The 24369-nt window shown below is 28.3% G+C and overlaps 1 protein-coding gene and 1 long non-coding RNA gene across 2 annotated transcripts in view; one reads left to right on the plus strand and one right to left on the minus strand.

Annotated features, from left to right (window-relative positions):
• The window catches only part of LOC129958369 (uncharacterized), a 464667-nt gene that overhangs the window by 385783 nt on the left and 54515 nt on the right, over positions 1 to 24369 (minus strand). The gene's annotated exons all lie outside the window — the stretch shown is intronic.
• Positions 17889 to 24369, plus strand: part of LOC129958366 (F-box/LRR-repeat protein 7-like) — a 78368-nt gene continuing 71887 nt past the window's right edge. The window contains exon 1 of the mRNA XM_056070800.1: positions 17889 to 18149. The gene's annotated coding sequence lies outside the window, so the exon portion shown is untranslated. The remainder of the gene's footprint in view (positions 18150 to 24369) is intronic.

The raw sequence follows: 24369 nt of genomic DNA on the forward strand, positions 1-24369 counted from the left end.
ACCACACTCATACCAGGAATCCTTAACAGTTTTCAAATTAATTATCCACTACCGGTTGTTACCAGCGAAGCCAAAAGATGGCATTGTGGGGAAAGTTTAGCAGTGAATCAATGCACAGAATTAAATAGTTCACAATTTACATAAATAATTAATATGCGGTTTAATAAAGTGTATATTTCAAAACTATAGTCCATGGAGTTTAATTTTTTAATCAATTTAATTCCAGGTTAATTTAATTAACGGAGTTTTGTTTACTTTAATTCCATGGAGGGTTTTTTTTCCCTAGAACATTTATACGCGTAGGAACATTTCTGACTTCATTCACACTGATGTATTCGTTCGTTTCTTTTCTTTCTCTTCTTGTCAGATTAGGCAATTACTTTATAAGTGTAGATGAATCAATTCTTGCTCAAAAAAATAAATACTTTGTCTTGACCTGAAAGTAAAAATTTTTTTCAATAAAAATGGGAATTTGGTTTTTTGAATTATGGATGCTGTACGGAATTACGGATGCTTTTACTGTATATATTTAAATTAACTGTATTAAAAATTTTACAAATATTCTGGTTTATTTAAGTAGACGGTAGTATTTAAATAGTTTTTGATGCACCAACCCTTTCTGAATCCAACCCCAGAATAAAAAAAAAACAATATGAAAATAAATCTTAATTAATGCCGAATAAAAGTAAAGCGTTTAAAATAAGTTTTCAGCAAAATCTGTAAAAATAGTTTAAATCAAAACCATTTATATATAAAAAAATATATTCCTGCAACAGCAAAGTGAATCTGAAGTGATTAGAAGTATGTATTATTTACACACCAGTTGCCAGAAGGCCCTTATATTCCACAAAAAAAGAAGAAAACCATTCCTTTGTTTCGCTTTTAACAAATAAAATATAATATTTTCCCTTGCTGCCATTTTCCCAATCCAATGCTCAATAAAATTTTACGACCTGCGACCTGCAGCTAGAACCAAAAATATTCATCACCCCCCCCCCCAAGGATTGAATTCATTTGTAAAAAAAGTAGGGAAACGAAGCATTAGTTTATGATAAGCACAAAGACAGACGTACAGGCAGATATGACAGACGTACAATTATAAAAAAAAAAATTAAGAAATGTTTAAAATCAAGGTAGCTGTTTTTCTATCGTTTCTACTAATTAAAATTAATTAATATTAAAAAATTTGACAGAAATACTCTCTGATAATGTTCTCAGGACCCTAAAGTGCATGATCTCAATAGGAGTTAAGAAACATTAGCCTAAGAAGCCTAGAACTAAGATGTTTCGTATATTTCTTTAGTGAAATCTGAAATGTAAAGGAATAAGTGGTTAAAAACTAAGGGTGGAATTCGGGAGCTCTTTTCTGTCGCCGCCAGAAGAAACAAGTCAATAAATTAGAGCTGTTTATCTCAAAGAGAAGTCTTACCACTAAGAAAGCCATTACAACATGAGAGGCAGCTACTGTAACGTGTAGTGTACTGAAGTTTTAATTGAAACTTTGAAATGTCCAGTGCTCTTAAGTGCACTTACCTTTCCTCGAAAGTATTTCAAGAAAGAAGATAAAGTCATATCAGTAAGCTTTTCGACCGACTATTCGAGTAACTGATAATACTGATCGTGCCATAGCTATAACCATAAAAAACTGATTAGTTAGTTTTGCAACAGTTTGGAAAAAAGTTACCTATCAAATGTTTTCTTTTGAAACAAAAATAAGGAAGTAACCAAGCAAGATAAAGACGATTTTAAATTAAAAAGGAGCGGCTGATATATCATAATTAATACTTCCAAGTTTTTAAAAGCAGTGAATTAAACCATTTAGTGAATATTCGAAAGGTATTTTAAGGCCTTGAATTCATTAGCAAATCTATAAAATTCGAATTTCCGGAAACGAAATTTTTAGTCTTATATCAATACTTAAAGATAAAAATAAATTTATTTAAGATTACTAGATTCTTGAAAACTATAATTAATAACCCTTTGAGGTGAAATATTGTATAGACGGTTGTACCTTGTTAAATTTGTTAATTACTCTAAATGTAATTTCTTCTTTTTACTTTATCTATTTTGAGCATCTAGACTAACAGATAATTTAAGATGGGAAATTAAAAGACGTCAACAAGGAAACGGTCTCCTAAAACTTGTCATTAATGCACTGCTAAAATTATTAGAAGATAGTCTAAGCATGTTCCAAGTATTTTAAACTGACAATGCGTCACAAATACTGCACAAAATAAAAAAAATTAGCCTTATACCAATAATTAACATAAATGTTGATGAACGAAATGTTTTGAAAATACTCGAAAGCTATTGATTGATGTCTGGGGACATGATAATTCTGAACCATGGTTAGACGATGAGGACAACTGCTGCATCACACCAGCATGAAGAGGATTTACAGATTCAACGGGCTCCTCTCCTAAATAAAAGATAGCCATCAATAAAATTTCTTTTGCAGCAAAATTTTATGAAAAGAAATATTCCTTTTTTCTTTGAAAATTAATTTTTAATGATTTTTCATTCGTTAGAAAAAGGATGGCAGAAGAACAAGAACTTAACAAATTTATTGTTATTTGCACGTTTCTCTGAGATTTATTGAGCCCTTAACCAACAAATATCGCAGCATGCACATAAAATATTTATGCTTTTATATACGAAAATTTAACTCATCTCTCATTGACCTTGCTCCTTACTGTACATATTAATTACTTTTCGTAAAACGATTTGAATTTATTTTTAAATGTCTTCGTCGTTTTTTGTATGTTACTGATAATAAGGGACCAAATTTCAATACCCATCACTTCTGTTAGAAATATTTAAATGTTTATAATATCCAACAATTTTAAGCAAGTGACATCTGCAAATATGAGAAAAATATCTATAAACACAAAGAAAAAAAACTTCTTCCGTTATTTAATCAAAAGCATACTATATTTACCATTTTCTTTGATACGATAACTAACTTGCGCCATCGTAAATTCAGAGGATATCTGATATTTCTTATGATGGTTCATATTATTTCATTCAGCTGCCTATTCAGCTGTTACGATTTTTTTATTTCCAGACTTCTGAAGATGTTTTTAAAAATAAAATTGTAGTAAATCTTTTAATCTCGACTACATAAAACCATCTCCATTTATTTAAATTTTGAAAAATTTCTTTCTCCACAGAACGCCTACTGGAAATGACTGACAAGTTGTCAAGTAGAAAACTATTGTAGCTACCCATGGAGATTTAAAACCGTTTATTTTAGACACAAGTAGGCGATAGTTCTTAATCCTTGCAAGGCCATATATCATGTTTTGGCAATGCATTCCTTTTGTTGAGGCCAATGTTATCAATAATATACTCTTCTTCGAAACTTTTACAAATGCCTTTACTTTTATTAAATTTATATTCGTATTTTTGCATTATTCTTTTCATTATAAAAATATTAGAAGCAATTTTTCTGTGGGATTTGGATAGTAACTGCTATTTCTGGCTTCAGTCAATTAAAATTGGTAGTTAATTGTTGAAGAATATTACAACCTCCCGAATATCATTCTATGTCTACCCCCTTTCTATCTTCTAACTACTGTATTATTTTCTAATCTCATAGGCTCAGAATTTTTAGTTTTAGATACTTTGATTCAAGTCCACTTCCACGGGGTAATTCAACAATGAAATAATATAATGCCTCACAATAGATTTTTTACTTCTCACATTTCAAGAATTGTTCAGAAAATTAGTTTTGAATAAGGTAAATCTAAAATATTTTTTATGCTTATTATTCCATTTTTTTAAAAAATTTTTTTGTCTCAATCTATTATAGAATATTTCCAGATCAAAGGAACACATATTTCAGTCGTTTTAACTCTCATGATGCATATGCAAAAAGACGATTGTAAATGGTCCTTTCAAAGTAAGTAGAATTTTGCAGCATTAAACTGAACTGGAGAACATGCCAATAGGACAAGCAGGTTTAAGAACAGCAGTCTACTCTCTTTTTTTTAAATGAAAATGTTCGTTATATATAAAATGGTATTTATTCTAAAATAACTATTATTTAAGATTATAATTTTTGAGGAAAACATGCTTCTTAATCATCGATTTCTGAACTCAAGGACTCTTATATTTATCCTGCCGAAGTTGTTTAGTAAATTATTTGCAATGGAAAACAATCAGATTAATAAATATGCACTTATTTTGATATTTCTTGCAGACTGGTTGAACGACCTTCGTGAAAATTCTTCTTCAAGAAGGGCTGTTTCTCCAAATTGGGAGAGATTCAGAGAACGCTTTCCCGGTCTTTTTCTTGTGAGCTAAAAATAAACGAGATTTCATTTGATCTCAACACATTACAGAAAATTTTCAGATCAAAAGAAGCAAATTTTTCAATCACAGCTGTCTTCACTCTCATGATCCAAAAACAAAAAGACCGATTGTAAATGGTCCTCTCAACTAAATAAAATTTTGCCCAATTAAACGGAACTAAGGAACATGTCAACAGGACAAGCAGATTGCAAGAACAGCAGTTTGCTCTTACAAATGAATCCAAAATCATTCTAAAATATGTTTATCGTTGTGAAGTGATCTCTAAGGAACAAACAACCACCAATACAACATTTCTCTAAAAAATCATTTGCAAGGAAAGCGAAATTATAATGTTGAATGAAATTTTTAACGAAAAGCCATTCTGACTCGCATATATTCAATGCAGGTCAGGTTCAATATATCAATAATAATGGTAATTCAAAAGTATTGAGAAGATCAGATTATGTGGACATTTATTTGCATTTGGAGATAAATTCATTTTAACATACAATGGTCAAGTTAAATCAAATTAGGCATTCTTAAACTTAAAATGGAGCGAATTTAGCAGCCATTTGATTCACCTAATTTTAATTCAACACAGCATCTCTGAAACAACCCTGATAGCGAAGTTGCAACCGAAAAACTCTTACTGCAAGGTCAATGTAAAAATACTTTCCCCACGAATGGGGAAATAATACAATAAAAGGCACGAAAGGATATAAATCTCAATAACATTAATGTTTTTAATGAAATAATTTTTAAATTCAAGAACATTAGTTTTGCAAAATAATTTGATCTTTTTAAAGTTGTGATTATTGAAATTAAAGTTTCTTTTTTAAACTAAAATAATGTAACGTGCAATCAATGAATAAATATATCAAGAATATATGGCTAAAATTTCCTGAAATCAGTTCTATGTCTAGGATATATATATATACATATATATATATATTGTTTCTTCTCATGTGAATATTTTTTCTAATGAGTTTAACGGAGTTTTCAGAATTTATTTAATATTTTACTTATTTTATTCTTTAGTGAAATTGTGCATTAATGGATAATGTCTAAAGTGTTTTTATACTAGTTTTTAATGGGGTTCTAGAAAAAATTGAGCCCTAATAATTATTTATCCGCCCATGTTTCTCAAAAATTCATGTATTATGTAAATAAATGTCTATTTTTTTTCGTATTTATTCATTTCTAATTATTCTGTCGGGTTCTTATGATTTAGGTGTATACTAGACTAACAATTTGTTAATTCTCCAAAGGCAAAAATAATTAGCCATTCCAAGAACAGGTAACGAGAACAATTGTTTAACATTACCAGCTTTTTTTTCTTTTGAACAAGGTGGATTTTGTCTATTCATGTTTATTCTAAGAGATCCGATTTCAATGAAACCTGTCAAAGGTTGCTTACAAAGCTTTTACATTTCAAAATCTGTTTTTATTATCTTGTATCATAGTGAAAAGAGGTTAAAGATCAACCGGAATTTTCTTTTGACTCACTGAGATAGTTTAATCTAATGAATATGTCTGGCAACTAAGGCGTAGCAGCTTTTGGAAGGAAAAAATTACTCATGCTATGCTACTTCAAACCTTTTCTATCAAAGACACCTTTACTGTAAATATTACACAAATTAATTGAATTACTAATTTGCGGAGGAGTTGTTAATCACAACGGTAAATAAAACTATACAATTTATAAATATTTTCTCGATTGGAAATTGTATTTTTCGATTAAAATAACAATACTGTATACTAAAAATAATTTTTTAAAGCATTTACAACTCTTTTTCAAATTCTGTACTTAATATTAGATTCAATTTAAGAAGCAGGAATAAAAATGCTTTATCTCCAAAAAATAATGCAACCTCACTGATCTATTAATTTTTTTACAATAACTAATAAAAGTAGATACAGAAGCAATTTGGGAAATAATTGCCAAAATGATTGGTAAATGCATTTATTTGATTATTTTCATCCTCGCATCGTGCTTGGAAAATTCACGAGATATATAACTAATGCTGGTTAAAGAGATTTTGTTTCATGACAGGTTTTAAATGGTTTTTATATAACTTTCTGAGGAGCATTCAAATATGTAATCGCAATTTTTCTACCACCCAAGATTTCTGTACGATGATTTTTTATTTTATTTATATGTGTATTTATTTTTAGAATTGTGTTTTTGGCATCAAGTTCTCTTTCTAAGGACAACTGATGCTTGTGAAATAATATTTTAAATTGTGCATAAACGGTTTACAACTATAAAAGCATTAATTTATGTGTTTCGAAAAATAAATACTGATAGACAAATGATTCTTGCATTATCATGTTCCTGTCATGCATCTACACATTGTATTTCGTTATAAACAAGAAAATATTTACCTCACATTTCCTCAATACGGTTTCATTCTATTTTCTCAACGGTTTTATATCTAGAATGCAGATGATTTGTGTTAATAGTGATTAAATATGCCAGAAAAGTATGAAAATCAAAGTACAATTTCTGTTATATATGTAAAATGTTACATTAAAGATTAATGGCGTTAACTCTCCTGGTTAAAAAATCTATCAAATATCATTTGGCTCCAAAGCAGAAATTCTCTTATATAAGCTGCTAATATTTCATATGTTAACCATTACATTACTGGGCAAGGGATTCTTGACAACTGAGCTCTGTCATTCCAATGATGTGCCTTTAATCACGATATCATTCATGAGTGTTCTATTTTCTATTTATTGTATTATAAAATCTAAAAACCCGAGAGGTAAATCCAAACACAAAGTAATCTAAATTTATCATTTGCTATAAGATCGATACCCCACAGTGTATTTAATACTCCTGTATATTTAATTGTAAAAGATGAATCTGAAATTGCTCTGCAGTCGAAAATAAAGAACAAGATGATTCTACTATTGAAAAACAGCCCCTCTCCTCATATAGTTCACAAGGCGGTTTAAACGACATCATTCGAGTATTAAATTATCCTCAAATGAAGCTGAACTTCCAGACTCTAAGCTGGAAAGTCAGATTGTCCTTTAAAACTATATTAAGCAATGGTTATTTCGTAAATCACAAAGAATTTCAAGATTTCTATTAGAAATAAAAACGATTTAATTTATTGTTATAATATCTGTTTTGTCGTGGAATGTTCATAGATTAATTCAAAATTAATTTGGCAATGATATTTTTCTTAAATGATACTCAACGGTAACAAATTTCTTTTTATTCCGATAATTTGCACAAGTACCATGAAAGAGACTTTTGAACATATCAAAATATTTTTGAAGGAAAATCAGTATGGCAAGTTTTGTTCAGCCATAAATTGCGACGTAAAAGTCACTATATTATTAATGGGTTTGCAATTCGGCTATACTGAATTTTGAATTTAGAAAAATCTTTATATCAAGAAGGAATAACTTAAGAGTGAATCATTTAGACCTGGAGAGAAAAAGTTACACATCCTTCATTCCTCAATTCTGACATGAATATTCTACCTTCCTTTAAAATATAGGTAGGGCTTATAAAAAGCTTTTTTAAGATAACAAATATAAATAGCAATGGATTTCATCATTTAACTCTTTGAGGCACATAATTTTAAAGAAAATAAAAACCTTAGTTGCACAGAATTTTGTATATAAAAATATAGAAAAAAACATTCATTTCGATTATTTAACATAAAGCATTACTCAAAATAAGAAAAAAATAATAATAACATTTTAATAAGTCCTTTTTTTTACAGGGCGAGACATATATAATCCCCCCTATTTCGCAACTCCAAAATTAGTATAAAACATCAAATAACATTTTTTTATTATAAAACAATTTATTCACTCATAATAAAACAATGCACAACACTAAATCATAGCAGCAAACACAACTTACTGGTGCATTTTGATTATTTGCATAAATTTTTCTCACTCATTTACCACTGCACATAGCATTGCCAACTGAATGAAAAAGTTTAAATAAAATATTAAAATGTATGATCAACTTTTCGAGATGGGTTAAAAATATCCACCATACATAAAAAGGTAGTTAAAAGGTGGGACGAATTTTTGCACACTTAGTCCCAAAGAGTTAAAAGGAAATATTTCCTTATATAAATGAACGTAGGAAATCTCACTCAGGTTCTTAAACATAATCTTTGATTAAAGAAGGAAAAATCTGACTATTTCTTCAACGAAGTCGAAAAATCAACGTGGAAAACATTACGAAGCATTTACTTTACATCAAAAAAAAAAAGTTTTAAGCAGCAAACTACCATGAAATCATGGGTCAACTACAACTATCATACAAAGATTTAGGTTCTTATCTGTCTCCCAAAATACATTTCTTGCACTATCATTTGAAATTCCTCTTTGAAAATTTTGGTTTTATCTACAACGAACTGGGAAAGCATTTCCACAAAAATATCTCTACCATAGAAAAGAGATACCAATTGTATTGTATGAATTCCAGCTGATTATTGTTAAATATTGAAGAGAGATAACCAAATGCCAGGCACAATCAACATGTGAAATACTATAAGTAAGTTGAATAATATCATATGTACGTGCAAATAAACACATTTCATTCCCATTTAATCTAGGTAACATAAGAAACTGTGAGTGTCGGAAGATAAACTGCTTACATATTTCACGTCAGAATGAAAAATTCTATTAGCAACATGATTGATTCCTCATGTACCAGAAGAAAGAAAATTACAAGTTATACCCTAGTTAAATCAATAATTTGCTTCGCCAAATTTTTCAAAATTAAATACTAGTTTATTTTCTAAGAACGCATCATTGATCAATTACAACTATTTCACCTTTAAAAAGCTAAATTAAAAATATTGAGTAAAAAATATTGTGTTGTTATCAGCAAAGAATAAAACGATGAATTCGAAATTTGAGACAGACATTTTATTAAATATCGTTCTTTTCGATTTTCATACTTTTTCTTTTAAACCAAGTGCATTATACTTGTGGTAAGGCTTTTTCCAACCCATTTTCTAAGATTATATTGTGCAGCTTTATGAAACCTGCTTTTGAATAACAAAAACATATTAAACCAACTAAACTAACATGGCAAAGAATGCAAGAATCTTAATGAGGAAGTCTTGGATAAAGTACAAAATGTTAAGAATATTAAGAGTTTTTTTAGGGATTCCACACACTGCGAGTATTTACAAATCAGTTGAAATAAATAGCAAAGGATTTTGATACGTATGTATCAGTATCCATTCTTCAAATTTCATAGCTATGAAACATAACAAACTAAAAGAAAAAGGGATTATATGTGACATTGTGATAGGAATTTAGATGAAAATAACATTTTAAAAATCTGATCTCTAAGGATTTCATGAAATGAACTGTCAATTTGCTCTTGAAATTGAAATAGAGGTAGTTTTACAAAAATCTCCAAGTTGTAATATTTCAAATTTTTTGAAACCACTCTTCTTGTGAATAACTTAAAAGATCGAACTAAGATTTCACACTCAAAAATTCGCAATAAGATTCGAATGCAAGATTTTTTTGGTAGAGAAAATGTATCTCAAGACCATAAATATCTATAATGCGAAAATATAAATTAAAGGTTAAACAACAGCGAATAATTTAAACAAAAAACAACTTTATCTTTTAATACACTAATAAAAATTCGTTTAAAAAGCAATTTTTATCAAATTTGTGTAATTTTACTCAAATAAGAAAATAATAATTTCACCTTGATTATCAGTCTACGTGTTAAAGGAATTTTTCGATAAGTCAAATGCAATTAATTGTTCCTGTTTAAATTCTCCATTTTTAGTTCCTAATGGACTTGTGCATCTATGATTTTAACTTGGATATTTTATATAGATTCTTACAAACTAATAACAGAGTTTATATTTAATGCATAATTCACTGATTAGCCACCAGATAAAAATTCTCAAATAAGAAAATAAAATTTTCTTGCTTCTTTAACATTACCAGGCGTGAAACAGGATTTGAACAAACAAACAAAACTGAACTTCATGAAATAAGGTATTATGCCAAATATAAGCAATGTAAAGTAAAATAAGTATGATCAACTGAACAATAACAAGTAATATAAAAAAAAATTAAGTCAATTCCTACTTTCGCAAGAATTGAACTCTCATTCTTTACCTTCACGTGAAAAATACTGAAATCCTTGCATTTTACCGATTGAGCTCCTGCCTGTTTATTTCAGTTTTCATTACAAACTGCTAAAACTCTATTTAAAGTATTAAAAATTAATTAAATTTAATAATTAATGAATTAATATTTGAAAAAACTGTATTAACATCAAGTGTCATCTACTACAAGTTTAAAAAAATGTATTTGAACTTGAGTGGATGAATAAAAAGTATTTTATTAACGATTGAAAATTTGAACAAGATATATAAATATATATATAAGGAGAGTGTGAACTAATAGCAGGAATTGAAAAATGGATCCATTTGCAAAAAGAGTGTTTGAGATACAAAAAAATGATACAGAATTATTACATAAAAGAAAATTCATCGTTCTCATGAATGATAAAATCAGAGTCCGAAAACGCTAAAATCCGCGTTTCCATGGAAACGCGCCATGTATGCATTAAAACTTCACCTATTCTATTCTGTAAGGTATTGTAGAAATCGTACCAATTATTCCATAAAATCCGGTAAGATAAGCTGTTATAACAATGCATATAAAAAAAAAAACCATTTCATTTCGTCACAAAAATGTTTGAACCTTTTCGCTATATAATTAGCTCATAAAAATAAACCCCGGTTTGCAGAAAAAGTAAAAAATACTCCAAGGTTGGAAGGTTATCTATAAGTTTAAAAAAATGTCTTGAAATATTGCAACAGATATTTTCGCTAAAATCATTAAATAGTTTTGCATATACGGTTTATGATTTATTCCTTTTCATTTATAAAATATATTCAAATTATTCAAAACCCGTCAAAATTGACTTATTTTCATTATATTTGTTTATTTATTTTTTATTCCTCCACCTGTTTTCTACTCCCACGGTAGGGTGCGTTATGTGTTAAAATAAGTTCAATGTGATGCACTGAATTGAAGCCAATCGAGAAAGTTTCTTCCTTTAGGCGAATCTAAAAATTAGACACTGATTTCCAATTTTGGAGGAAGAGCGTATATCAGATTTCATTTCCGACAGACAGTCAACCCGCTGACATATTCTGTCCACATTTTGATACATCTGCAGTTATAGTCAAAAAGTCAATTAATATCAAATTTCGTCCATCTAACGTTTCTAAACTATCGTGTTCATTGACTCATGGACGGGCACGCCGGCAGAATTTTATTTGATGGATTTCGTTCAGAAGTTGGTAGAAATTTACGATTCTGGTCGCACATCTAATTTCTTCTAATTATTTGCGTCTCTGAGGTGTATTCACAGACAGACGGAAATTATTTCAAAAATTGTTTATTTATTTTTTCGGAGGAGGGAGAACACATCTAAAACGCGTAAATATATTAAAATCTCGATATAGAATTTTTTAAGGCTGCAATACTTCCTCTTTGTTTACTTTATATATGAAAAAGTAAAAGATTTTCTAACATCTTTGCAATACGTTTGCAAAGATGTTAGAAAATCTTTGCAAGGTTGCAATACGTTTCTTTCTATCTTCTTTTACAGTTTATAAAAATATTAAAATTATCTAAAGATTTCATGAGGGGTATTAAGAACTAGTCTTTCATCTAAATGAGGGCTGCTAACTATATGTCGCGATCCCAAACTTGTAGAATTCTTTCCCTGCTAAAAACATTTAAACATGAACTACTATTGAAGTTGAAATGGCACAGTTTCGCTTGGGGTCTGCATTCGAGGTTCAATATCATTCATAGAACCGTTGTGTGGTACATGATAAAAGAACCGCAATCAAACAACGGTGTCAAAATTGACAGAGACAGAGTGGCGTCTCGTATAGGCCTCGCCATATTTCCATGACTCAAAATTGCAAAATCCCTTACAATTAGTATTTTTAAACTTATAATGCAATGAAATCGGTTCTAAATTAGGATATAGTTGAAATAACTTTTCGCACGATCCTTTATTCATCAATGTCCATGCACTACACGAAGCAAAATTAAATTATGATCATTAAAATTTGATAAAAATGAAATGATGCGAATCTGTAAAAATGAAATTATTACTGGGTTAAAATTGACATTAGACTTTGGTTTAGTTGCATTAACGTCCTTCTTACAATGCATGACTGCTAATTTGAGCCTTAGTCAGATGGTGAGGGGTCACTTAAGTAACACCCCTTTTTTCAAAAAAAAAAAAAAAAAAAGACATAAAAATATTTTTTACAAACTAGAAAAATAAACAGAAATATGGTGACAAGTAGAAGAAAAATAAAAATAGAAGTCATCCAAAATTTTTATTGGTTTTGATCAATGTAATGCAAAATTTGGATTTCTCGAGTAAATTTCTTCTATAAATTACTCATTTTCATTTTATATCATCAGTCTTGTTGCCATCAATCTTCAATTTTCATTTATTGAATTCGTATTTAGAAACTATTACTCAGACACAGAATGGATTTAAAAACACTGAGAATATAAAGTGTGTACGTTTGTTTTGCCGCGAGACATACAGTTCACAAAATGTATTTAAAAAAACATTGTGTTTGGACAAAATCTGTTAAAATATAATATGTGTTACTGGCTTTAGTATATCATAGTTTTTTTAGGCAGATAGAATTATCAGTAAGTGAAAAATATCCTTTAAATATTTTCTCAATGAAAATGTGATAATTTAATTTTTTCATTTACAATTTTATATCAGAATCGCATGTATGCTCTTTCAGAGTCGCAGTTTGCCAACTCCAGGTTTCGATAAAGAGTTTTCTCCTAAAATTTATGAAACAACTTTTGAGGTGTTTGTACATTTTGTAATGAACAACAGTTGTTTTAATAGGACTACACCCTCGTCAAAAATCAAGTAACTTCATTTTTTAAAGAGTTATTTCATTTGAAATACATTGTTATAATGCAAATAGTTCTAAATTTAACTCAAACTGCGTCTGTTAATTTAATTTATTTACTATTAAGTCTTTTAATTTAAGTTAATTATTGGTTTCTGTAGTGATGAGATATTGGTTAGGATTTTTAATAACATTTTCGATATTATGAGTAATACAGCTGCATTTTGTTTCTGATTTTGTAAATAGGAAATATAACTGCTCAAAAATATTGAGATATCCATACATAGATGCTTAATCAAAGAAAATTATACACTTACAATAATTTTTAACGCTTTTCTTATTATCATTTGTTTGAATTAATCGTTGTTCCACTATTCTTTTTAAAATATAGAGTCTATCGTTACAAATCGTATTCTTAGTTTCGGTTATTCCCATTTCAAATTTATAAGATTCTACGCTTCTCTTTTTAAGATTTGACACTTAATGATAGCATGTTTCTTTTTCACGACTAGCATTTCTAAATTGATCATGGGATGGGATTATCTGAAATACTCTTTAAAATTATTAAATTAATCTTTCATCAGCCTTTAGAGCTATTTCGAGATTACGATAAAAAAAAACTGTATTATTGGAACCCCTGTAATTCTCTACAAAAGTGATCAACTTTTTACATACAGATAGGTGATTCCCATATAATAAAAATTTCGGTAAAATGGTTTGATTCTTAAACAGTAAGAAGAATAAAGAAAAGACTGTCACAAAACGTCATTCCAAACATGGTTTTGATCTCAAAAAGTTCGAAAACGGAAAATAAACATTACCAGCTTTTAGGAACAAAATTTCTAACATTCTAAACTAAATAAAATTAAAAATAAGATGGAAGTAACAAATATGAGAAATAATCAATTCCGAGAAGAACAATATAGATGTAAACAAAATTTGATATTTTACTCTGAAAATATCGAGTGAGGATTAGACACGGTCGAACAGTTGGAGTTATATATTCTTTAAAAAGATCATCACATTGAAAGAATACAAAATTTTAGAAAAAACTCCAGAAGGGATTAGCTCTTTATAGCGAAATACTTAAAGATCTACTAACTAAAACTAATTATTCTAAAGAAGTCAAGCCATTTCTGGATGTCAAAAGGAGACAAAATAAAAAAGTCCTAACAAAATGTTTCGAAATGATAAATTACATACTTCTGCAATATAAATATTATTTAATGTGCATTCATTTCATACTTTTTTATATTTATCATTTTTTGTCACTTGTATAATGTTAAGTGAATGGACTCCATTACCATCGTTTGTGTTTTCTCTCTTCGTTAATTATCATTTGACTTACTCTGAACTGCAATAATCACAACACATGTATAGTAAAATGCGGTGATAAATGGAAGCATTTCTCGGATTCATACAAATTAAGAAATGAAGCGCAAATATCAATACCTGAAATGCAGGGCCTATCTGATAAAACAAAGCGTCACTAATAAAATTAATTATCTTATGCAGAATAGGTCAAAAAGTGTTATCTATCAGCAAGTATCTATGTAACTTCAATAAATGGTGAGTAAGTAGGTGTTCTTGCTTACCCGAATCACTAACAATTCAGGTAAGCTAGAAACGAATTCAATAACGATTTGGTGAAATTAAAAAAAAAAAAATCTTACATTGTTGATGATTCAAAAAAAATTATATGAAACTTAAAAACAGGATTATAAGTCAACGCTTTGAATGAATAGAGCTATTTTCTTTTGATCTTTTGCATTTTTGTTGTTCTAAAAGAGCAGGAATGTGAACAGTAAAAGAAATAAAATTCAGCCATTTAAATTTGAAATGAAAAAATAAGCAAATTAATAAATGAAATAAAATACTATTAATGATTTTAAATAACAGAACTGAAATATTTCATTTTTTTTTCTTTCTTGAAATTGGAAATCTGTTTATTTCATTCACATTTCTTTTGATTTACCAATACCTAAATCTTCCTCTCGATCAAAACAATTTTCAACAAAGAAACAAACATCACTTGATGTTAACGACTCCCAAAAAAAGGATACGGGATTACAAAAAAATACGAACATAAAAGAGAAAGCAAAAGAAAAGAAGAATTACTTCTTGAACCAAAATATGAAAAGCACTAGGACGAAACGAAAATAACTCGAGGTTACCAGGAAATTTGACAATTGTTCCGTTTTTGATAAATGAGTTAATTGATGCCTTTATACTGCTGGGAACTGACCGTTTTGAAGCCTTAATCGTCGGTGGTGAAAAAAAAAAATGTTCCTGTAATTTATTTTATCAGATTTTTGACACTAAATGTGTAGAACTACTCTCAGAGAAAGCAGGCTTGATGTGTTAAAACTATTTTTAATGTTCTTTGAGAGGAATGCTAAGAAAGTTCAGTAACTTCCATGTTTTCCTTAGGAAACAATAAGACCTCTGCTTATCCAGAAGTTTTAATGATGATGGACATACAAAAAATGTGTGAAACGAAAATGACGGTACAAATTATTACTGTTTGTGAACATGATGTAATAACTTTAAATGAATCAATTGGTTTCGATTTTTTTTCTCATCCAAAATATAGAAATAAATTTTCATGTTTAACATCAAGAAACCTGCATCACTTAGAGTCAAGCTATAACATCCAAGATTTTTATTAGACCATTGACCAAGCGTCCATATGTTTCCATTCATGCTACAGAAATGATTCTTTCAGTTTGAAATAATTGAAACAGATAAAACATACAAAATCACAAGAACTTACTATAACCGTAATTATACCAAAGCTAAAAGTTGAGATTCTAATTATGCGTTATTACTAGAATTAATAAAGCAATAATTCCTGATTTGGCATCGTTAATTTTCCAAGTTATTTTATAATTTTTGAATTTACCCCCCCCCCCCGCACTTTTTGGAGACCACCCAACAACACATGTTATAAAGTCAATCGCATGAATAAATTTTTTCTAATAATTCAGTTTATCATTTATTTCACAGTACATTCTTTCACTTTAACGTAATCTGAAAGAATTCTCAGAAAACAAAAACTGAATTTCCGCATGAACTTTTCGATTAATTGAATCACTCGAATAACTTTTAAACATTACCAAAAGAAAAACATTTTATGTAGACCACTTTCATAACCATCTATAAAAATGAGTGAAATATTTTTTTAAAATCCATTAAATATAATAAGACCATAAAAAATACGTGAAAAAGGACGAATTAGCGGCTTTATATGCAAGTACAGAAGCGATTTTATTTTTTATGCCTGAAAATTTGATAATGTCATCTATTTAAATTTCATAAAAACATCACGCTTCACAAATTAATTCCGAATTTCAGTTTGTATCTTGAAGAGAAAGGAAGAAAGTGGTCTCAATATACAGCATAAAACAACCTGCAATTATAAGTTAAACGGCATGAGCAGTTGCGATTATTACATGACTACGAAGCCACCTAAATTAATTCTATTATTAAAAAATGTTCTTGAAACTCAATATTATTAACTGAAGCTATTCGGGTATATTTGTAATAATATACCCACAGTCTTAAGTTATATCATAATTTTGTTCTATTGTTTTTACAAATAAAGCATGCAGAATAATGAAATTATACAATTTTGCAGTATCTTTCTAAATGCAGATTTGTGTGAACAGTCCTTCACTCATACGATAAATATCGTGTAGCAAAAGTACAAATCAATAAAATTTTACTTTAAAATATTGCAAGATTTCTCTTTTTCTCACAAACGTAATCAGTTTTGTGGGATTCTTTTCCGTTTCTTGATTATTCTTCTAATCCCATGAAAGTAGTTATTGTTGACATCTAAATTTTTCTGAAAAAATTTCCAGCTTACTGAATTTAATTTATTCAAAATATACAAGAAAAAAACTTCTTCAAAAGTTATGGTGCATAGTTCGCATATGTTTTTGATTCATTTAAAAAGTATCTTATAAACAAATAAAAGGTATTTTTAAGTGTAAAATTACTCCTTTATTCATTTAATCAAAAGTTTCAATTTCGCATTTTGAGACTCTTTGGAAACGTGAATAATAAAGCAAGCGGGTTTCAAATATATTAAAAAAAAAAAAAAAAAAATTAGAAGTGGCAAAATATTCTTACTCTGTTGATTTATAATTAAAAGTGCGACAAATATTTAGATTAATTCAAACAAACATCCCTCCCTCCCCCCCTAGCAGACCCTCCAAACTCTCATCGCGCCAAGAATAAAAAAATGAGATAATTGTAATGATAATAATAATATTGATAATAATAATTTTAGAGAAAACCGAACCGATTTCATTATACAACCTTGTCATTTTATTTATTTTCCTTTTTTTTGCACTCATTTGTTTAAGAATTCAGCTCACATCCACTATCATTTCGAAGCCGGGGAAAGAAAACAAAAACAGCAAGGATAATACAAAAAAAAAAAAAAAAAAAAAAACGGCACTATTTCCTTCCGAGTCTATCGTTGTTTGTGAACGCCCCCTGAAAAAAAAACACACGCCTAGAATAAGAAATGTGTGAGCGAGAGAAAAAGAGGGGAAGCAGCTGACGGGAGGGAGGGAATTGTCGTAAAGGGGGAAAAAAGAGAGAATAAAGGCCCGAGTAAAAGAGAGGCCCACTATCAGGGTTGAAGTAGTAGAATAGGAGTCACTGCGAGGACTTCAACCACCTCGGTCAGGCGGCGTGTAAGGTAGTATATGGCGTTGGCTGGTTCCTGCGGTCCAGCTCAGTTGAAAGATGGGCTTGGGAAGTAGAAACATTCAGTTAGAAAGTAGTTCTAATGCCCCGGCGCCGATTCGGCGAAAGACATCAACATGTCTGCGGTAAAACTTTCGCCGTGTCGGTTTTATAGTAATAATATTCGCAATCTGAATGTATTTCAACAGGATATCTTTTGTGAAGGTAAGATGATTTTCTTTGCTTCTGTTATGTAATCGTAGTAAAATATGCTTATGTTTACGATATAATATTTTTAGCTTAATTGGACTTAGATGTTTTTAAAAAATTCCATGTGTGTGGATGTACATACAGTGTGTACATCGGCGAATATTTTGGTAAACAATATGCGTTTTATTGAAATGTATATCACATATTTACATAGATAACAACGCTTTCTGCGTCCAAGTATGAATGGGATTACAGTATTGTCAAATTATGACAACAATGATATATGTGGTGCATGTTTTCAGGATTGACAGTTATTTTTGCAGTGAATCTCAGATACAATTAAAATGTAGTCTAACTTCCAATCGAAGTACAAAATAAGATTTTTAAAAATAAATTTCATTACTTGAAGTCAAAATTAATTAGTTGACAAATTCATCGTAGTGAGATATTTATTAAATTAACATAATTTTCAACGTAAAATCTAATTATGTTTACTTTATTAGAATTCTGCATTATCAATAAATGATGTAATGCAATTTACTAATAGTTACAAATTCTCAGTTTCTTGCTAATGTCTAATGTTTACAAATTTGTCATTTTATCTAGGTTTAAAACGTTTTATGCTTTTCATTATATATCACTATTATCTGAAAGTCAATGTCTTCTGATACGATACATATTTTGATTTTTACTATTTGAAATTTGAAAGTTCTGAGCTGACAGGAGTTTGAAATGCAGTTATTGTCATGAATTGTTGCTGACTTTAAAAGACTACCCCCCCCCCCTTTCTAGTAAAAAGTTTTCCGTTGAGAACAGTGAATATATATATGACGATATAAATCTTTTTCATTTTATTGTCCAGCAGATTTTATGTAAAATATTTCCAGCGTCTTAAAATAAACAGAATTTTCTCTTTGTTTATAAATGATTTATAATTCAGGGATGAATAGGCTAGAAAACACTCAGAAATTTTTTCCTCTTCTATCTTTTGGGTGTGTACATGCAATTACTTTTCTGTGAATTCATTAAAATTTTTTTTTTTTTTTTTGTCGTTTGTAATTTTGCTTTTTGATTTCTGTTAGATAATAATAATTTTCCTGCTTTCTTTCATATGTTAAGAGACGATACATTATATTTTCGATGTTAGCTTATCTAATGCTGATTAGATAATTAAGGATTCTGGGACCAAATGTATTTAAATATGTTTAAAATGTTTAATTGCAAGCAAAATACATTTTAACTACAAATGCCGATGCTTCATTTAATCATTTTTAAGAAAAGAAAATATTTCATTTTTTTATGCAATATTTTTTTATCGAATTTTTTTGAAACCATGTATATTTAGAAAAATCTATTTTAATTATATATGACGTGGTCTCTAAAAATGAGATTCTATACAATAAAACTGGTATTATATAATTATAAAGCGCTCGTTCGTGTATTGATAAAGATCGAAAAATAACTAATTTATATATATATAATTAATGCATTATTCTTATTCAAAAATAGTTTTTGAGTCTACATATCTAAGTATAAATTTTATTTTTCTAAAGTCTTTAATACATTTTAAATATACCAAAAAAAAAACCCTAGCCAAATCAATACAATGATGATACTAAGAAAAATCTAAAGCTATATATAAAGTATAAAGAAAAATATGTTAATCGTAAGCACGGATGATTTGATTAAAATTACAGGATCTGGATACGTTGATTATGGTATGTATCAAGTATCTTATCGTCTAAGTGATTTCAGTTATGATAGAGAAAATACGAATTAATAAGTACCACTGACATTAATGGTAAAAAAAGGTAATATTTCTGCTATAAATCCGCCATTTCTCATTTTTAATATGCTGCCAGCGATTGTATGTGAAATGCTACAAGTTTCTAATCGGAAAACATGTGTTGTGGTTAAAAAATAACCTTGGTCCTATAATATTTTTTTTTAAATGCTCCCCTCCCCAAATCAGATTCTTTTTAATTTTTTTTTTTTTTTTGAGAAACATTAAAACATTTAAAAAAATAAATTTTCGGATAGAAGTTATAAAAATATCGATATTAAGTACAAATACATCTGAATAAAAATCTGATACATCTGAAATAAAAATAAACAAAGACGTCTCGCTATATTTATGCGTTTAAATCGTTTGAAATACCTTTTTGCCATAACTTACAAGTAAGTAATAAAGCAGACCGCCTTCTAACAAAAAACAAAACTAAACGCTGGTTGACGAAGAGATCGAAGGTTAATTGCTGGTTTTTTGATCGTGATTCTGCAGGAACATTTTTGATAGTTCCCAAAAAGTTTTCTTTTCAAAACTGTTAAGCATCAAAGTATAATTATTTACTGTAATGAAAAGTAATTTTAACATTATGTCTACTTGACATAATATTATTAATAACATGAAAATTTTGAAATTGGTGAAATAATCCCATCCAACACAAACTTTTACCTACCTCATCGATTTTTTTTAAACATTCCTTAAAAAATTAAGTTTTGCAGTCTAGCTGCAAACACTTAAAATATATTTCTTTTTAATTTCAACTTACAAAATATATATATATATATCAGGCAACATTTATTTTAAAACTTTACTTTCTAGACATTTTTTTAAAGAAATTTACATTTACTTTTACAGCTTTACTTTTAAAAAACTTAAATAAGAGTGAAATTCATCAAGAAATAAAATTACTTAAAATTATAAGAGAATAGTTCAGTATTATAAATTTTTAAAAACTCTGGTTAGAACACGTGGTGCATGTTCACTTTTTAATTATTTCAAAAATCCTAGTAAATAATAAATAACTACTGGCCTGATTTCATAAAAAATTTCTTCCGAATAAATTAAACACTTTTGGCTTTATTTGCTTAAAATTCAAAATTTGAATAGAATTGCTATTAAACGTAGAATTACTTTAATTAGAAATAAGCAACTTGTTACTAAGCAAAAATATTTAATAGTAAAATATGAGATGATCGAGTTTAAATCTGCTCTTCACATTTATATAATTCTTATTTGCTAATACAAATATTTTTAATATATAGTTAACATTACGTATTTATATATTTTTCTGGTCCTCAATATTCAGAGGCCAGATCTTAACGTGTGTAATTATTTATTTTCAAATTCTACAGCTTACAAAATTCATAAACTTCTTCTTAAAGATACAATTTACATTTTTTCCCCTTAATATTTAGGCTTGTAATGTGTGGAATTATGTAAAATTTCCATCGCATTTTTTTTTTTTTTTTTTTTTTTTACTTTTTAAATTTTGCAATCAGTGTCAGAAATACTATTCTTTCCCATTTTGTCAAATATATCTTGAATTGCACTGATATCTACGCAAATAATCTGAAAGCAAATTGAAAATTTACATCTCCCAAGTTATCGATCTTAAAAATTATAATTACAACTTAGCTTAAAAAACTAATAATTAATTAGGTTTCAGAATTTCTTAACTATTTGTTTGCATAATAAATTATAAAAGAGTATATTTTTATGAAAGCAATATGCATGTTAACAATCCTGGTACTAAAATTCTAGTTTTCCAAATTCAATTCTGTTTAATCTGTTTTAAATATGACGAATTCATTTTTGTGTAAAAAAAGAATAATCCTGATTTTTGACAGGGAGTGAAAAAAAATATTTAATTCGGGTGAAGAGCAAGATATAATAAGTAAATATAAAAATGTATATAATTTTTAAAAAGTTATGTTACTTTTATATTAAAAGTTTGCTTTCCCATCGATAAATTCGAAAAAATACGGATCACTTTCATCTATTTTGTGAAAACATTCTAGCAGTGGAAAGCATCGTCGAATGATAAAATTAGAGACGAAATTCTAAGTTCGCTAACAGGAAAATTTTATGTAATTATTTCTTAAAATGTTTTTGCTTTGATATATTTCTACAGAGAGTTCAAAATTATTAGTGGAATACAAAAGATCTATAATGCCCCCCCCCCCGAAATGAGTTCTAATATTTTGAAAAGAAATGTATTAAAATAAATTCCAGCTACTTCAAATAACGTTCCAGAATCCTTCAGTAATTTTTTAGAAAACGTTTTTTTTTTTTTTCCAGTTCGTGTATAATATATGTATATATATATGACCCCCTCCCAATTCCAGTTAAATTAGCCTAATTAGTTCAGAAAAAATATCAGTAAACTGTTTTCTTAAATGACCCATTAATTTTTTTATATTGTGTTATATTTCTAAAGTTACGGAAAAGAAGTTCACCATTTTATAAAACTTCTTTCGTCTTTTTTTTTTTTTTTTTTTTTTTTTTTTTTTGGATAGTTTTGTTCCAACATAAAATACAAAGCATTGTCATACCGTTGTGCTTCGTTGTTGCATGTTTTTACATGGAGGAAGTTCTGGATCAGACGGTTTTAGATGAATCTTTGATTTGTATCTCATTTTCAGGTTTTTCTCTCTACAAAGAATTAATTTTTACTTTATTCATGTTCTTATGCAAAGCTTTTATATACCTAATTACATAAATAAATAAATAAAAAACGAACAAATTTCAGAAGTTGAAATTATTAAACACAGCCTTAAAATGCAATAATATGCATACTCGACACTTTCCAAATTTTCAGCATTAAAATACATAAATAATAGCAATCCAACAAATGCACTCATTTATTTTAAATCTCTCTTGGCACTTTATTTAATTAAGGAAGATTAGACATTTTCTCCAAGGCCAAACAAGTCTTGTATGAGCTTCATTTCTGGAATAAGTTTGAATCAAATAAAAATCTGCATTTTAAATTAGAAACATTTAAAACATACTTTCTTATTCAACAGCCCATTAAATTTCCTTTTCTTTACAATTCATTAATTTAAATTCTTTAAGAAGATATCAAAAATAAGTCAAAAACGTTTTTATTCAATCTATTTATCATTCCCGAATGGATTTTTAAATTCTTTTCCAAATTATTCTTTATTTTAATATATTCTCATTTATTTATTTGCTCGTTCATGTTTTGGAAGAAATATTAAATTAGTAGATTTTTGAGGACATTTGCACTAAGATTTCAAAAATTATGAAAGGAAAGAAATATACAATAACTATGAACAATGCATGTTCATAGTCAATTCAAGTTTGAATGAACCTTGCAAATATTTTATAATAGTTCCTGAAATTCTGAAGCATTCCTTTAACATGAAATACTTTACAAGTATGTAACTAATTTCATCGCATTTTAAATCCTACATTTCTTTATTCTTTAGTGGTATTCTTAAAATTTTTTCTTCAGCAAAAAAAAAGAAAGAAAAAGAAAAAAGGATACCAGATGATGGAATAAAAATATTATTATTCTTTCGTGTCTTTTATTCCCAACTTTGTTTAAGATAATTTATAGATTTTAGCAGAATGTGAAAAAAGCTCGAAATTATATGGCCGCATATCAAATTTAAAGTGTGTGTTTAAATTAGATCTAAAATTTGTCCTCTTTGGAACCTAGCAAACAATATTCTGTGAACAGAGAAAGATTTAATTAAAACTGCTTCCCTGTCCAAGAAAATATAATCAAGTTTGTTTTAGTAGTAAACAATAAATGTTCATTTTTGCGAAATTCGAACTGAAAATTTCCATTAATTTAGGTCAGAATTTCGTTATTAAATATTCTATTCTATTATAGCATTAATGGTCTACTTTTCATCTACTCGTGGTATTTTTAAATAAGAAATCGCCAATCTAAAAGACTCAAAATGAGGCCAATTCTCTTGTATGGACAAGAAAGAGCTTAAATTACGTAGAATCCATTGAGTTAGTGAAGGTCAGAAAAAACTCTCAATTATGATAATTAAAATGGAGCAGTGAAGCTAATTAATGGGTTGCTCTACCTTTGGTAATGTTACACTTCGTCGTGTGACGCATTTTGAAACTCTCAAATTACTGTCACGTGAGTTAAGTTCAAAATCATTCTTAAACCGCACCTTAGGTGGCATTGCACGTACTCATCGGTTTTAATTGAACGTGTGCTGCATTCAGCATAGCAATTGAACACCTTTCAAATTCCCGTTCAGTTTTATTATCAAAATGAAATGAATTCCAAAAAAATTTACTCTTGATGAAACATAACTTAATCAAAATTTATTCTTGATGAAACATTACTTAATCAAAACTTATTCTTGATGAAACATTACTTAATCAAAACCTATTCTTGATGAAACATTACTTAATCAAAATTTATTCTTGATGAAACATTACTTAATCAAAATTTAT

Source organism: Argiope bruennichi, chromosome X1 (genome assembly GCF_947563725.1).
Source record: "Argiope bruennichi chromosome X1, qqArgBrue1.1, whole genome shotgun sequence".
Lineage (NCBI taxonomy): Eukaryota > Metazoa > Arthropoda > Arachnida > Araneae > Araneidae > Argiope > Argiope bruennichi.